General features: G+C 43.2%; 1 long non-coding RNA gene across 3 annotated transcripts in view; it reads left to right on the forward strand.

Moving 5' to 3' along the window:
• The first annotated feature begins 4,886 nt into the window (after positions 1-4,886).
• Positions 4,887-13,751, forward strand: part of LOC140453449 (uncharacterized) — a 45,767-nt gene continuing 36,902 nt past the window's right edge. The window contains exons 1-3 of one of the 3 annotated variants that reach the window (XR_011952389.1): positions 4,887-5,243; positions 7,040-7,182; positions 9,922-10,149. This is a non-coding gene — a long non-coding RNA (uncharacterized lncRNA). Of the gene's footprint in view, positions 5,244-7,039; positions 7,183-9,921; positions 10,150-13,751 lie in introns of those variants that run through there. The other 2 variants (XR_011952388.1, XR_011952390.1) reach the window with 2 other exon arrangements.

Here is a 13,751-nt window from a genome sequence, read left to right on the forward strand (position 1 = left end):
CACTTACACGCCTGCAGTCAAGTGAAGCAATTCCGAAACATCGATTCTCCTGCTCCTTGGATGCTGCCTGACCTGCTGCGCTTTTCCAGCAACACATTTTCAGGTTCTATCGTACACTTCCCTCAACGTGTCATGCTGCAAGTGAGCAGAACACTGGAAGGTGGAGATTATGAGCCTTATTGTTATTTTAATCAACATCACTAGAGTATGCAGGGCTTGAACCAGAGCACCTGATCCAGAGGTGGGGACACTGTCACCAAGCCACAAGAGCCCTGTTGCAAGTTTGATATCATTAGGTTATATGTCATGATATGGTGATGACATTATGCGTACAACCCTTAAAGGTATATCACATGTCGATTGTTAGAATGGTAGCAGCTAGGGTTACAGGGAGAGAGGGGATGAGGTTACAAGTGCATGAGACGTTGGAGGGGGTAGGCTGAAGTAACCTGGCTTTGCTGAATTTAAGGATATGTGAGAAGGATATGTGGCAGGGAATGCATTTGAGAAATCGATCCGTCTGTGATATTGGAATGGATAAGGATTTCAGCAGCAGTGACAATAAGCAGGCAAAGTTCTAGTTGTGGGAGAAAAGGCCCCTGGAAACAGATGATCCATAATACTGAAGTTCAGCTCAAGATGTGAACAAAAGCATCAAAGTTGCATCGTAGTATTTTCAGCACGAGTGGAGAGTGATATTCCGGTTGTGGTGAAAAATATAAATCAGTTACAGGGATGCACACTGAATAATATTGACCTCCACTGCAGAAATCAAATCAAATAAAAATTTGGAACAAAATAAAAACGTGCTTTCTGCAATACAGGTGAAGCCAAAGCAATACATGGAACTAATAAAGCAATCGCTGGATGTAAATCCTTCTAGCCTCAGTTGCTTGAAATGTCACGTCTGCAAAAGAGGAAGAACAATTGATGGAGTCTATGTCAAACCTATACACAGGATTGGGTGCAGCCTACTGGGAGGAACTGTGCTGTTGTCCTTCTCCACTCAACTGACCATGTCAAAAAACACAGGGGTGGAGTGTTAACCCTTCCAATATGACTGCTGGGTGGAAATTGCTGGTCTGACACCAGTAATGTGCCACACACAGGCCCCTGTGTGATCGAGTTAGGAGGTGTCCTTTCAGGTGCCTGTAGGGCAGTGGATCACCTGCCCAGAATAGATGTTGGGTGGCTACAAGACTGCTTGCCAACTCTGTGGAACATGACTGATGTCAGCTCCTGGGTGCCAACTGACTGGTGCTGTCATGAGCTCTGGTCTGACCCATGACAATGTATTGGTTTCTACCTTGTGTCCAGTAGGGAGGCACTGAGGCACTTAAAACAAAGACAGGTGGAGATGGGGGAAGGTGGTATTGGAGTTCCATTTAGCAGATATAGAATGACATTTATTGAATCCAAAGTATGATTGTGTTAGGAGGTGTACACTTGTAATGCTTCTGTCTACAAATAAATGTTCAAAGAAGTAAAAATTGGCTCCAGCTTCTCTATTTTATTACGTCAGTTGCAACAGTGGACAGATGTTTGTCTAAATCAGCAAAATGATAGTCCTTTTCCAAATCTTTGTGTACAAAGGATATTTCTGTAGATGCTGTAATGCTAATTAATTTGAATATTAATCTTGGGCCTTGATGTGTGATTTATTTGAGGATGGAAGATAGAAAGAGGTGTTAATGCAAGGTGATAAGAATAATTTTGCAGAAAGATCTGTTCCTGAGCTGCTGTCAAGGAGCTCTGGGTTGCAGGCAATGCTTGGAGTTTTCCCATTTGTTTCTGTCATTTGCACCCTTTCCCTCACCAGACTGACGTTGCAGTGGTGAGTCCTTGTGTTGTCGCTGTTGCATGGTTTTGTATAACCACACATATAAGTATTGCTTTGCGAACAACAGAGGGATGAGACTAACAGTGGGAGTAAGGGTTTGAGGGCTCCACGTGTGGACTTGATAAAAAGAAAAGAGAGAAACACTTATAGAATCCCTACAGTGTGAAAACAGGCCATTCAGCCCAACAAATCCATACCGACCCTCCAAAGAGCATCGCACCCAGACGCAGTCCGCTACACTTCCCCAGGCTAATGCGCCTAACCTATGCATCTCTGAACACTTTGGGCAATGTAGCATCGAGAATGTGGCACTGGAAAAGCACAGCAGGCCAGGCAGCATCCGAAGAATCAATGTTTTGGGCATGCACCTTTCATCTTGATGCTCCCTGGCCTGTTGTGCTTTTCCAGCAGCACACTCTAGACTGTGATCTCCAGTCCTCACTTTCTCATGGGCAATTTAGCTTGGTCAATCTACCTAACATGCACATCTTTAGCCTGTGGGAGGAAACACACGCAGACAAAGGGAGAATGTGCAAACACCACACAGACAGTCGCCCAAGGATAGGATTGAACCCAGATCCGTGGCGTTGTGAGACAGCAGTGCTAAACACTGAGCCACTGTGCTGCCCACTTCTACTGACATATCAAGGTTGAAGCTCCAGTAAAGTACTGAGGGAATGCTGCACAGCAGGAGACGCTGTCTTTCAAATCAACTGTCCAAGCGATGGTTCTCTCTGCTGCTTGGGTAGATGTAAAAGGTTCTATGGCGCTATTCCAAAGTTGAGCTGGGAAGCTTGCCCTGGGGAAGCCTTGGCCAAAATTCCTGCCTCCATTCAAAACCACAAAGAAAACCAGATTATCAGGTCAGCATCACATTGCTGTTTCTGGGATCTTGCTGTGTGCACCTTCATTGCCACGTTACCCGCCTTACACCAGTCTCTACACTTCCAAGGTATTTCAATGGCTGTATAGCACTTTGGGATGGCCAGTAGCTGTGAAATATGTTATCTCAATGCAAGCTTTTTCTCTCTTTATGTTTTAGTTGCTGGATTGGGAACAGTTGTGTTCTATTGCGGTATTCTGGAGATCAGCCATGATGATTCTTGGCCCAGTGGCCCCTGAACCCAATCTAGCCCTCCCATGGTTTGGGCAGTGAGACCAATCATAGGCTGCTGCAAGCATTGAGAGCGGCTGATTGGAAACAAATTTGTTTGACTTTGTGGATATACGTCCAGTGACAGCAAGCCTTATGTGGCAAGCTGGAACGCAGAAGACTCACTCTGTAGAAACTGATGAAAGGCTTATGCCCGAAACGTCGACTCTCCTGCTCCTCGGATGCTGCCTAACCTGCTGTACTTTTCCAGCACAACACTCTCGACTGTAGAAAACTGTTCCTGGCACTGTGCTCTACCCTATTAAAAACAACACTGAACCTGAACATATGTTTAGAACGTGTCTACAGTTGAGTTGTACAGTAATATGTTGCTGTTCATGTTCTTAACTTGGGAAATGGGGACCAATGTGCACTGACAGAATTGTCTAACTTAACTTACGTCATATCACCATTATTTATGAAAGTAAAGACAAATCAGTATCAAGGAAACTTTCAAATATGCCTTCACGGTTACACCTGCAGCATTGAATTAAGGTTGACTCTCCATATCCTGTGGATCAATAAATCTTTTGCAGTTCTGCACTAAGGCAACTGCATGGTCAAGTGTTGCCTGAATAATGACAGATGGCTTGAGGTTTCCCAGTGTATTCCTGTCTCTGAGGGGGTTTTATTCCCCAGAGGTTGGGTCCCCAGCTCTATCAGATTCCAATAAACAATCACCTCGTGCCAGAGGGCACTGAGGGGCAGCTTGAAGTCCTCACCAGGATTTTCCTGGCATCCAGATTGGTCCCTCCTGATTTGGAAAACTGGCAGAGCCTGGGGACGGTTACCCGACAGGAAGGTGTTGTGTTGTTGGGGTGTTATTTCACAGGGCTCATAAAGGGACCGCAAAAGTTCAACAGATCTGCCCATAACTCTCCCTGTCGAGGGATTTCCCTCAAAATGGTGCCTCCAGGAATTAAGTGCCTTCAACATACTTACATCTTAATAAGGGTGTCCAAGAGTGTCTCAGTTCTGAGGCGTCCTCTGAGTTTCCTAGCTGCAGCATCTCGTCTGTCAGCACCCTGACCCTAACCTCTGTTTATGGTGGTGTTTCCTTTTGGGTCAAAGGTCAACCTGACATTGAGATCCTGCTGATGTCAGGAGCAGCTGCTAACGTTGTGCAATATGTCATTGATAGCGTTGCCCATCCACTTTGCCTCTTGAGAAAGAGAGAGAAAGATCCTTTTTCAGTCTCCTGGCTGTGGACAAACCTGCGATTTAATCAGGGTGCAGAGGGGGCTGAGGTGAGAATCTTGGCTATTGGATGGATTCAATTCAGCTCATTAATGCAGTAATTAACCCCCCCATGATGTCTTCGCCCACCACAATTTACAGATTATTCAGAGATTAACCAGATTTTCCAGGACATCAAGAGCCTGCCCAGCAAATGCTGTTTCCATAGAGCTCGAGTGGGGGGAGAAGATCCCTCACTATCAGGTAATCTGTGCCTAACTGAGGCACTCAGCAGCAGGAAAGGAGACAATGCTCAAGCCCACCCTGCCACCCTCGTTTCCAACCTTCCACACCTATCCCGCCACCATTGTCACCTTTGGACTAGGGTCCCACAATGATCCTAAGCCTCTTGTGGGTGGCAGTGCCACCAGCTGCCAACCCTCCTGGTAGTGCTGTTGCTAATGAGTAACTGCCAGCTGCTATTGGCCAGCAGCTTCCCAAAGACGGGAGTTCAGACATCAGGACCTCAGTCATCTGGAATGTCCATTGTTGGCCACTTAAAAGCTCAAAGGACAATTGATTCCATTGCCACCCACCCCCCTTCTCACCCCCCCCCCCACCCCCACCCCTACAAAACGGACATGGCATCACCACCTGATGCCCAATTGGGAGGTGATGAGGAACAAGAGATCCCTTTTGGCCCATCGAAACCTCAACCAGTGACTTACCTTCCTAACCTGCAATCTTCTTCCTGACCTCTCCGCCCCCACCCCCACTCCAGCCTATCACCCTCACCTTGACCTCCTTCCACCTATCGCATTCCCAACACCCCTCCCCCAAGTCCCTCCTCCCTACCTTTTATCTTAGCCTGCTGGACACACTTTCCTCATTCCTGAAGAAGGGCTGATGCCCGAAACGTCGATTCTCCTTCTCCTTGGATGCTGCCTGACCTGCGCTTTTCCAGCAACACATTTTCAACTTAGAAGAAATGTCAATTTATGACAACAGATTCTATGGAGCAAAGGTGTAACAGGAAGTTTGTGTAACATCGGAGGTACGAGAAAGATGTTGAATGTATGTACATATATATGATTCTGTACACATTTCTCTTTGTATATTGGTCATTTTTATCTTCTCTCCTAAAACTTAAATGTATCATTCCATTGGTTGGAAGGCTAGTCAGCATGGGGAGGCATCATAAAAGAGCCTGATTTTGTCCTTACCCAGTGACAATAAATGCACATTTTTTCCTATTCCACTTACCTGGTAGTGACTTTGGTTTTCTTTAAAACAAAATCCTATCCCGCCATTATGTGCAACTCAAATATCTGAAGAAAAGTCACTTGCAATTAAATCTGTATTTTGTTGTTACTAGATGTAAGATATTCTGTACTGTAAAAAGTGAAACGTTTCCTTCTTTTTGTCCTCAGCAACAATGCTTTGAAAATTGGATTCCCCGTAGAACAATCTGGAAATTAAATTTTCGGAGTAATCTGTTTGCAGGGGAAGTTTGAGAAATGTGATTAAATTCTGCAATATCAATGCTTGAGCTGACAAAATAGTCAGGTAAACATTAGGAAGCTAGTGTCTCCAACGAAACAGATAAGTTCTAAGAAATATCACAGCAACAGTCAACTGATTGGGAGTTTCAGATAATCGCCTAGAGGACAGTCAGGATTCTGTGAAAATATGATTAAGATGACAAAAAACCTCTGTAACCCACTGGAATAACGTTTTAAAGGAATTACATCTGGCTATTAAAGTAACATGGGACAGGCTAATTCAGTTCAAGATGATTTCACAGAATTTTCTGGAATACAGCCAAAAAATATGTGGTTGGTTTCTCGATGCATAAATATTGCCAAAAGTACGAGGGGTCAATTGGATAATTTATATGCATGTTGCGGCACTGACCTAAGTAACAACTCTATTGGCGACAAGTAACCAAGGAATGCACTAAAGTGTTAAACATGAAAATACCTGTTGATTTTATTCTTGGGTTTGACAAAATGCAACCTTAAAATGTCTTTGGCAAAGACGTCCTTGATAACAGAACAAAGACTAATCCGATGACATTGGACAGGAGGCACCTTCCCCTAGAGTTCCAGAAACGTACCAATTCATCGCTTGAAATAACCACACAAGGTTATGGACATCGAACTGGAAAAATGACTTTAAATTGAGTGCTGTTGTTGTTTCTCTCTCTAGAGTTCGGTGGTAATCGGTACGTTAGTGACAACCGTCACTCCTGCACTTTCACTTCACATGCTATGCTTTGACACCTACAAGTTATTCTGTTGAATATTCAATACATGTTATGCATACATTAAGTGAGGATTAAAGTGTTAGGAAAAATATAACTGATATACAACAGGAGATATAAAGAAAATGTGACAATGATGCATTACCTTAAGATACTATGGAATTGGCATAATCTTTGCATATTTTATCATATATTCTATCATTTGAATTATTCCTTTTAAATTCCCAAATGAATAAATAATCACTCAGCTGGATTAGGAATGATTTCTAACACACAAACCAAGGCATGGTAGGGTTTAATTCTGCTATAGATAACAGGAAGGTATCCATTTGTTGCAGGATTTAGTGTCTTCTGTGTTGCCTTTAATAATACGGATTTGGAGGTGCCGGTGTTGGACTGAGGTTTGCAAAGTTAAATATCAGATACCAGGTTATAGTCCAACAGGTTTACTCCACAACCACCTGATAAAGAAGCAGCGTTCTGAAAGCTAGTGCTTCCAAGTAAACCTGTTGGACTATAACCTGGTGTTGTCTGATTTTACACTTAAATAATTTGGCTGACCAGTAGAGTAATTTTTATCCTTCGCCTCCCTTTTCATTATTGTCAGTTTTCTGGGACCCTGGATTAGACCATCTCATTCCATCAGCAGCTATGGATTGGACATGCAGCTCCCTGCCTTTGTTACTGTACATCGAAGGATGTGGACGAGTCTCAGAATGGGTCAACTCACCTCCTGCTTTAGTGGGCAAGGTAAGGTAGTGGTTATGTTACTGTTAGTACTCTTAGACCCCGTGTGGTAATCCATAAAATAATGTCCATGGATGTTTGCAAATATGAATGTGAAGTTTTTTTAAAGATTCAGGCTGTATATGTTGCCATTCGTAAGATGTAATGATGATGGTATTGGGACATTGACAATGTTCTTCTGGTTCACTAATATGCCCTTTTAGCAAAGAAAGTGTTACCTTTACCATCATCTGGGCTGTGTGGAGATGGCAGTACGGTGATAATGGTACTTATTAACACTCTGGACACAGGTTCACATCCTAACTTAGCAGATGCTTGATTTTAAATTCAATTAATTTCTCTAACTCTGGAGTTGAAAGCTAGTCTCACTGATTGTCGTAAAACCCAATCAGTTCATCAGTGTCCTTTAGAAATGGAAAGCTTACCTGGACTAACCTCCCCTTGACTCCACAAAACAATGAGGTTGACTCTGCAGTCCCTTTGAAATGGTCAAGCAAGCCTCTCCATTCAAAGGCAATCAGAAATAGGCAACAAATACCAGCCTTGTCAATGAAACCCTCACCACAGAATAAACAGAAGTCCCTCACTACCACTTAACTGCCCTCTGACGTAGCCCAGGAAACCATTTAGATGTGTCAAACCGTTAATCAGCAATTAATGACAGACAAATGCTAGCCTTACTAGTGATTCCGATAATCTGAGGATGAATTACAGAAGAGGAAAGTGCTTTCTCATGCCTGGCATGAAGTGATCATTACCTCGGGAAATTACATATTGTGCGAAAGTGACTGTGACCTCAAATTCTGCAGCATAGGGATTTGAAACCCTGCACCAATTCTAATTCATTTGCTACATCACATTCTTTTGCAAGTTGTTTTGATTCTGTTCGCCGAGCTGGGAATTTGTGTTGCAGACGTTTCGTCCCCTGTCTAGGTGACATCCTCAGTGCTTGGGATCCTCCTGTGAAGCGCTTCTATGATAGTTCCTCCAGCATTTATAGTGGTTTGAATCTGCCGCTTCCGGTTGTCAGTTCCAGCTGTCCGTTGCAGTGGTCGGTATATTGGGTCCAGGTCGATGTGCTTATTGATTTGAATCTGTGGATGAGTGCCATGCCTCTAGGAATTCACTGGCTGTTCTGTTTGGCTTGTCCTATAATAGGAGTGTTGTCCCAATCGAATTCATGTTGCTTGTCATCTGCGTGTGTGGCTACTAAGGATAGCTCGTTGTGTCGTTTCGTGGCTAGTTGGTGTTCATGGATATGGATCGTTAGCTGTCTTCCTGTTTGTCCTATGTAGTGTTTTGTGCAGTCCTTGCATGGGATTTTGTACACTACGTTGATTTTGCTCATGCTGGGTATCGGGTCCTTTGTCCTGGTGAGTTGTTGTCTGAGAGTGGCTGTTGGTTTGCGTGCTGTTATGAGTCCTAGTGGTCGTAGTAGTCTGGCTGTCAGTTCGGAAATGGTCCTGATGTATGGTAGTGTGGCTAGTCCTTTGGGTTGTGGCATGTCCTCATTCCGTTGTCTTTCCCTTAGGCATCTGTTGATGAAATTGTGGGGGTATCGTTTTTGGTGAATACAGTGTATAGGTGTTCTCCTTCCTCTTTTTGCAGTTCTGGTGTACTACAATGTGTTGTGGCCCTTTTGAACAGTGTCATAATGCAACTTCTTTTGTGTGTGTTGGGGTGGTTGCTTTCATAGTTCAGGACTTGGTCTGTGTGTGTGGCTTTCCTGTATACCTTTGTGGTGAATTCTCCATTCGGTGTTCTCTGTACCATCACGTCTAGGAATGGGAGTTGGTTGTCCTTTTCTTCCTCTCTAGTGAATCGGATTCCTGTGAGTGTGGCCACTGCAGCGGACAGCTGGAACTGACAACCGGAAGCGGCAGAGACAAACCACTATAAATGCCGGAGGAAATATCACAGAAGCGCTTCACAGGAGGCTCCCAAGCACTGAGGATGTCACCTAGACAGGGGACGAAATGTCTGCAACACAAATTCCCAGCTCGGCGAACAGAACCACAACAATGAGTACCCGAGCTACAACTCTTCTCACAAACGTTTGCAAGTGTTTGAAGTGCCTTCTGTCTTCCTTACTTTAGGCATTTGAAAGTCAACTTGACATAATCAAATCACCGGTTCCTGAAAGGACCACTCTCTCTAGTCTACTCTACATTGGCAGTGGCATCTTGCAGAACAAAATGACCCTGATCCTTTCTGCTACAATTCCTAATTTAAAACCAAACCCGTTCCAGCTCCATAAGGGTGAACACTGTCTCTGTATCATAGAAAGTAGATGTCAGAGTAAGATGAAAGGTAAATTCATACTTGAGATTTTCGAATCGTGAGGAGTCCCAACATCTAATCAAAGGTGTTCATGAAAGTGACTTCAGTTCAACATTTGGATTCCTTGACAAAATGTTCAAAATTGTTTGGTCAATTCCAGAGTTACACAAATCATTATCCTGCAGATGGAAAATGTAATAGACTGGAACCTCTCAGGTCTGGAATGCCTGGACTAAATGAATTCCAGAAGCTTCTGGATCATAGCGTAATGTTTCTAACCTTAAATGTGTGATGTGGAAAAGACTATAGATTGAAATGCTTAACCTGAAACTTAAAGCACCAATCAATCTTAAAAAGCAGTACAAATTATCTATTTAACCAATTGCCATGTTTTCTGTAATGTTTCATGCTGTTCCCAAAGTACAGGACTAAAATGCAGCCTATTATTATTTTGTGTTTCAGGTAAATAAGGATCTTTTCCAGATCATTGAAGGAACAGGCAGTTCTGCAAAAAAGAATATTTGGACAACTAGTGTTTCTGAACACTAGATATCCAGATTAGAGAGGTTACTGTGTATTACAACCCTGCCATAGAAACTTCAAAGATTTGATAACAGTCTGTGAAGGCCACATGTCAGTTTACATTTTCATGTAGTCTGACATTGTTATTTATATTGGTGAGCAGTGACCCAGAGGTGACAGGAAACCATAATGCAAACTGGTTTGTTTATTCAAATCTTGCAGCAGATTTTTTTAAAAATCATAGCTTTTAAAAAATAAACTGAATTCTTAAACTCGTACATGTATGGTTCTGAAGCCATTCTGAACAAACGTTAAGATGATAACTACTTTTCAGGTTTATTGGCTGGCTGCTGCGACCAATGTGAATGAAGCAGTTGTACCAGCTAGTATTCTCCTACCGATCCAGGGAGAGCCAACAGTGCGATTGGGCTCAGTTACCAGTGCACATGTCCATTGACTCTTCATCATTTTAAGTTGCTGCACCGCAAGAATGAGTCCCAAGCTGCTTACCATTTCCGCAGCACTAAGAGAACCACCATTCGCTTGGGAACCCAGCCTCTTTTAGTGGACAGGACTACTCTTGATCATTGAAGCTGGAGGAGAGTGTGGAATGTTTCAGCTAAATGAAGTTGGGACATGACCAGCTCAATCTTACCAGGAATGAGATGGGTGTCATTTCTGTCAGGTTTCTCCCTGCCAGACCCAGTGAGTTTTCACGCACAGCTGTCCTAACTGCACCATATTAATGCCCCTATAGTACCCTGCTCATCTGAGATGGATTCCCAGAAGCACAAAGCTGGATTCACCAAGTACCTGCTCAGACTTTCACGTTGGGAATTCTCAGTGTCTAGTTTCTATCCAGTGGCTGGGAGAATGGGAAAGGTATGCCAAGGAGGTGGAATTAAGCAATAACGAGATGTTGATGCATGCTATCACCATTCAGTACAGTGAGAAACGCATCTTGTCATTCAGGACTTGGTTAGAATTGGGACTTATCGGCCTCGGCAATGAGAAACTCCTTGCTGGTCATCGCAAATGATTTTACCAACTGTCTTGTCATGGCCCTCATTGTTCAGGGGCCTGGGAAATTCTGCCCAATGTGTTGGAAGGTGCCTGTGTGTCAGAGCATCATCAGTGTGCAGAGGGATAGCATTGTTGGAACTTGTGAGATGTGTGAAGCATGATCAAGCATTGACCACCATTAATTTTGAACGTGCTAGTCAGGACTGGGAGTCTGTGTTTGTGTTTCTCTCTACTCCCCAACACACAGTTGAAGTCTCATCTATAAATGCTCCATGAGCTTTCTGCCCATTCTTTGGCAATGTAGCTACAAGAGCTGCACATGGCAAAAAACAGATTGATGGCAGAGTGGAGGAAGAGTTGGCATTGGGTTAACTCCTATTCAATTCTACAAAGCACTATGAGGTCCAGATGATGTAAAGGACTTGGTCAGCCTGCCAGAGATGACAATGTCTTGTTGGCTGAAGCGCAGTGTGCCCTCTGTTGAGGAGCTTAGTCAGCTGAACCCTGTCTCACACTTGGCTTTAAATCCATCCAAGCCAAGGCTTCTTGTGAGCTCTGTGTTGTTTGGAATTCAAAAGAAAACGTTCTACAGTCACATCAATCATTCAATCATTCTATGCTCTAAATTTGTTTAAATATAAAAGTTTGATTATTCAACCATTTTTTCAACTTGTGGCACCACCTCATTGAGTCAATTAAGTATTTGGTTTCCTAAAAATGATATTAATTTTCCTTAGAAAGGTCGACAATATTAAAGATTATTCCCTCCCTCCTTCCTCTTTCCATTCCTTCTCATCTTCAGTTCCTTTCTCTCTCCTTCTCTCCTGCCTTGAGCTTCCCAATGTGTATGTATCATTTATACCAAATGTTTTGTCATGTTGTAGATAGGAAGGGAAGTGATGCACATTATCCCCAACTTTCTCCACACGGAATCCATTTATAGAGTCATAGAGATGTACAGAATGGAAACAGACCCTTCACTCTATCTCGTCCACGCCAACCAGATATCCTAGATTAATCAAGTCACACTTGCCACCACTTGGCCCATATCCCTCTAAACCCTGCCTATTCATATACCCATCCAGATATCTTTTAAATGTTGTAATCGTAGCAGCTTCCACCACTTCCTCTGGCAGCTCATTGCATACGTGCACCACTCTCTGCATGAAAAAGTTGCCCCTGAGGTCACTTTTAAATTTTTCCCCTCTCCCCCTAGACCTATGTCCTCTAGTTCTGGAGGGATCTGGGACTAGTTCACCACCACACCAGATATCCCAGTGAAAAATATAACAAACCAGTTGGTATGTACATTATTAAAAATGTATCAAGTAGCTACTTATTTCGTTTGCGGGACAGCTCCATTTATTTTGTTCTGAGTCATTTTTTCAATTCCAATAAGAGTTGTCTCATTTATTTCATTTTTATTGTCTCTTTTCCACATTGTTGGTTTTCTCTTTCTCTGTCATAAACAATCAGGCCTGCATGGACTTGTGGGATAGAGGCATCGAACTAGAAGTTCCTTGTAATGAACACGATATAGTTTATTGCATACCAGCAACTGGTTACTGGTTTCTTTGACAATGGCAGATGTTGTTATGTAGACTTTCTGGAGGATTGGTTGTTTAGTCTCACTCCTTTGTGATTCTAAGCTGTGCTGCCCAGATGTTCTTGTGGGTGGTGCTTATGCTATGTGTGTGTTTCAGACTCAAATACAACACTATCCAATCATTCCTGCCAGGGGCAAAATGCAGGGATTGTTGGAAATCTGAAATAGTTGCTTAAAAAGCTCACCAGGTCTGGCAGCATCTATTTCTGCGGAGGGAGAAAGTGGAGCAGTTTATCTGTGTCAATTCAGTGTGACGCTGGAAAAAGTACAACGGGTCAGGCAGCACCTGAGGAGCAAGAGAGTCGCTACTTCAGGTATAACCCTTCTTCAGGATTGGAGAACATGCTGTGCTTCTTCCAATGCCACACTTTATTGACTCTGACTCTCCAATATCTGCAGTCCTCACTATCTCCTCGCTGTTCCTCTGTACAGGTGCTATATGATCTGATGAGATTTTCCAATGTTTCTGTTCCTCTATCCAATTACTCCTGTCCCCCAACAATTGCCCCACTGTGCTATAATATGTTCATTTGTAGATTTATCCAATTCTGTTTTGAAATTCACCAATGTGCCTGTTTCTGTCACCTTGTAGTCAGTATATAGCAGATCATTGAAACTAACAGCATAAAGAAAGTTCCACTCATCTCCCCATTGGTGTTTTACGTCAGCTCCTTATCTTTGTGTTGTCCCGTTGCCCATCCTCCTTCTAATTAAATCCAAGGGTAGGATTTTACCATCGGTGTGGAACCTCTGGTGTTAGGAAGAAATCTGTACACATGGACAAGGGTTTGGCACTTCCCCTTACTTTTATGGAGCATAGATCTGCCAGGGTTACCACCCTATTAGCCCATGATAGCTACTGACCCAATTGGAAGGAGGAATGGCCAGAGCTGAGGGAAGCAGGAGACTGGAGGTATACAGAATATATGATGAAATAGTATCCAAATGATCAAAGGAGGAGGTGATGGTGTTCTGGCAACAACACTGCTCTAGAAATAGAGAGAGTTTTGTCTGGGGGACATAGGTTCAAATCCCAATCTGGTAGAATGTAAATTCAACTATTGATACATTTCAATTAATTTAGACAAATCTAGAATTGAAAGCAGCAATGGGGATGATGAGACTAATATGGATTGTTGTA

The sequence above is a fragment of the Chiloscyllium punctatum genome, chromosome 27 (assembly GCF_047496795.1).
Source record: "Chiloscyllium punctatum isolate Juve2018m chromosome 27, sChiPun1.3, whole genome shotgun sequence".
In the NCBI taxonomy this organism is placed as follows: domain Eukaryota; kingdom Metazoa; phylum Chordata; class Chondrichthyes; order Orectolobiformes; family Hemiscylliidae; genus Chiloscyllium; species Chiloscyllium punctatum.